The sequence below is a fragment of the Daktulosphaira vitifoliae genome, unplaced genomic scaffold (genome assembly GCF_025091365.1).
Source record: "Daktulosphaira vitifoliae isolate Bord-2020 unplaced genomic scaffold, ASM2509136v1 Scaffold_4, whole genome shotgun sequence".
Lineage (NCBI taxonomy): Eukaryota > Metazoa > Arthropoda > Insecta > Hemiptera > Phylloxeridae > Daktulosphaira > Daktulosphaira vitifoliae.
Window position 1 is genome coordinate 11,546,032 of NW_026099575.1, and position 3,748 is coordinate 11,549,779.

The following is a 3,748-nucleotide window of genomic DNA, read 5'->3' on the forward strand; positions in this document are numbered from 1 at the left end:
ATAAAAGATTTTTTTTTTTTTTTTTTTGATACAGCCGGTATAAAATAATTTTATACGCGTGTATCATACCGTATAATACATATGTATAATACCGACTCACATCTCCATATAGACTAGATACCGTAGTGCCATTTACGATGTAAGAAGCCAGAGAGGCGCCGATTGTGACATGGATCACTACTTAATGATTGCAAAACTTAAATCAAAGTTAAAAAGCCAATCGAAATTAAAGCAAGAAAAAGGGATCAAAATTAATCTAGAGTTACTCAAAGATGAAATAGTGAGGAAGAATTATGAGAACGAAGTCACGAAGAACCTTAAAGAGAATAATGCACAAATGAACATATATCTGGATTGGGAAATAGAGAGAAACGCTGTTAACAAAGCAGCGGCCACTAGTATTAGTGAGCTAAAAAGGTCAAGAAATACTTGGTATAATGATAATTGTAGAGTTGCTGTAGACAGACGCCGAAAATCGAGAAATTAATTTATTAAAAACAACACTCAAATGACTAAAGAAAGTTTCATACGGGAACGTAAAGCCTGTACAAAGAAACCGGGCTAAAACAGGGGGATGCTCTTTCCCCAGTACTTTTCAATCTTGCCCTAGAGACGGTAGTAAGATTACTACAGGACAATGAAGGTGGTTTACTAATCGGCCAGAATAAGATACGGCTCCTCGGATTCGCTGACGATTTGGATATACTTGGCGATTCGCTTGCAGATACAGCTAACGCTGCCAGAGTGCTAGAAGAAGCAGCGAAAAAAATTGGTCTTGAAATAAATACTGAGAAAACAAAGATAATGGAACTATTAGATAGTGGGGAGGGCCCTAGTGAGATGGAGAATTTAGCATACGAAAAAGTTAGCAATTTTAAATATCTGGGAGCAACGTTAAGTACAAAGAATGATTGGTCAAAGGAAATAAGTATTCGGATAAATAAAGCTCAAAAAACGTTCTACACAATAATTAAATTCTTTACATCCAAAATTCTATCTAGAAAAACGAAAGCAAGATTGTACACGGCTATTATAAGACCGACTCTCACGTATGGTTGCGAAGAGTGGACAACGACCAAACAAACAGAAAGAAACCTGAGGACTTTTGAGCACAGAGTGTGGAGGAAAATATGCAGACCAGTCATCGATGAAACAACGGGGAGTTGGCGGAGAAGGTACAACAGAGAACTATATGACATGTTGGAAATAGCACCGGTAACAAGTTTTATTAAGGGCCAAAGAATACAATGGTTAGGACACATAGCGAGAAGAAAAGAGAACGAAATAGCCAGGGTAACATTGGAATGGAAACCACAAGGGAAAAGACCTAGAGTGAGGCCGAAGAAAAGATGGATCGACGTGGTAGAAGAAGATTTAAGAATCCTTGGAGTTGAAGACTGGAGAGAGACAGCCCAAGATAGAGATAGGTGGCGAAACGTAGTAATGGCGGCAAAAACTCTTAGAGAGTAAGAATGCCAGTAAAAGAAGAAGAAGTAATTAGAATATATATATACAAGTAAAGCGACTTAAGTACGTAAACGTATCATTCACTAGGTATATCCGTGTTTTGTGGGCGGGCGGGTCAGACTAACGTTATACCTGAGGTATAAACGGCGGTAGGAATATATACATAAGCAGTATGACAAGCGGATGATATTGGTCAGTCAAAATAAAAATTTGTTTATATAATATTTATATAATATATAATATTGATGACAAGCACGCGTGTACGGGTACAATAACCAAAAATAAATTTATATAGGAATAGTGTTGTCGTCGTTAGGTGAGCGAGGCGTGGGGTGAGGTGAATGCGTTATGACAGTCTGGTCTCAAGGCCATAGACGACGGAATATGCGATAACGCGCGGCCCTTGGAGAGTTAAAAACATACATACATACAGGTGAAACTAATATAAGCGTGTTAATGAATATAAAGGTTCTGCTAATGCCCCCCATAATACAAAACTGACTTAAAATATATTAACTATCTTAATGATGACTTTTACGAACCGGTATTGTTATGGTATTAGTGTAGTAGGGTTAGTGGCAATTAGTAGTAAACAACGAATAGTTTCACTTATGCATTAATTAATCAGGGTCACGTGGCTTTTATCGTTATTTGTATTTTGAATTCCCAATGGGTAAGTACCTACTACATTATTAAATAAATTATATTATTATTAATAATATTATAAAATTTTAATTACATTTTTTTTTTTAATTATCATTTATTTGCTACTATAGTTATTATACAATAACATACATTCTTCTTATTATTTTCAGTTACAATTTCTCACATTTGACAAATGTTATTAATACTCGAATAATAATAGTCTTTTATTAAGTAACATAAAATTAATAGTTTTAATATAAATGTTTGAAAAAGTTTGCTCTATTGTTAGAATATATATTTGAGAATTAATTATTCAATAATTACAAAATATTTTCATCAAATCAAAAAACTGTTAGTTTTTTCAATTGACCCACAAAACTTAAACTAATTGCATCTTTTTTTTAACATCTAAGCTAATTTTTCTATAACGAATATGTGCTGTAAAAATTGTCATGTGAAGTTTTATTAGTGATTGCTTCATTAGTGTGAATTATTAAAAAATAAAGACTAATATAAATATAAAATCGTTAATTTGTGTACATTATATAATTTGGTGCTCCAAGTCTAATTTGACCACGTGAATAAGTATCTTTGGGAAGAGTTAAAATAACTAATTATTTGTTCAAATGCTGAACCCATAAACTGAGAATTCTTGAGGTCTAATTGTGTCTATCCAATAATTTTGGATGTGGTGCAATATTTCCTCCATGTGTTACGCATTATTCTAAGGGAGGACTCTGGATTTTTTTCCTATGCTGCATTAGGTTATCTAAGTAAAAAAATATAGTATTTATAACTTCAATTCAGTAATTGTTGAATATACTTTTTTTAGTCTTATTACTTTCTGGAAGTTTCTTCCAATAGCGCCCAGGTTTGTGTTGACTCAGTGAATGCCCAGCTCATGAGTTGTGTATTATAAGCACCGATCTCCACATCATTATTTGAGAAATGATTGTGCTCGTGGAGGAACCTAATGGTTGCATTTTCTGGCACTAATACCATAGAAGCAGTGCCCCTACAGTCAGACTTGTAGCAAATACATCTTAATTGTCTGAATAATAAGAAATCAAAGTAAATAAATTAAATAATATAACTTAGTATTTGCCTAAAAATTAAAAAACATAATCATTTTTATTTTAGGTCAGACATATTAGTAAAACTTCTGTTTTGTATGTAAGTATAAACATTTTCAGACAGGTAAATTGGTCTACCCCGTTCTCTGGGTACTCTACAAGAAGCACTTCCAGTTATCAATACATCCCGTGTTGAATATATAGACCGAGATCTATTTTCAACAGCTTGATTTTGATTTCCTAAGTAAATTGTGTGTATATTATTTTAAATATAAATTTATTTTTTAATTTATGTTTCAAAACAATTATGTATAAAAAATTTAAATAATTAACTGTGTAAGTTTTGCTACAAGTTTTAATATAAGTTGTGCTAAGAATGAATAATTTTTGATTATATATAAGTAACATTAATTTTTTCTTATTTACAAATCCTGTGTGTCGTCTAAAAGTAAAAATATATTAAATCATCATTAAATAATTTTAATTTTGTGACATAAGTTTTTTAACAAATGTTAAATTATTATATAAATTAATAAAATCATTATAATTTCCAAAGTTGCTCA

General features: G+C 32.0%; 1 long non-coding RNA gene across 1 annotated transcript; it reads left to right on the forward strand.

Moving 5' to 3' along the window:
* The first annotated feature begins 2,738 nt into the window (after positions 1–2,738).
* Positions 2,739–3,464, forward strand: LOC126904213 (uncharacterized). Its single transcript, XR_007703694.1, has 3 exons — positions 2,739–2,885; positions 2,945–3,183; positions 3,253–3,464. It is a non-coding gene; the product is annotated as an uncharacterized LOC126904213 (long non-coding RNA).
* Positions 3,465–3,748: the final 284 nt, after the last annotated feature.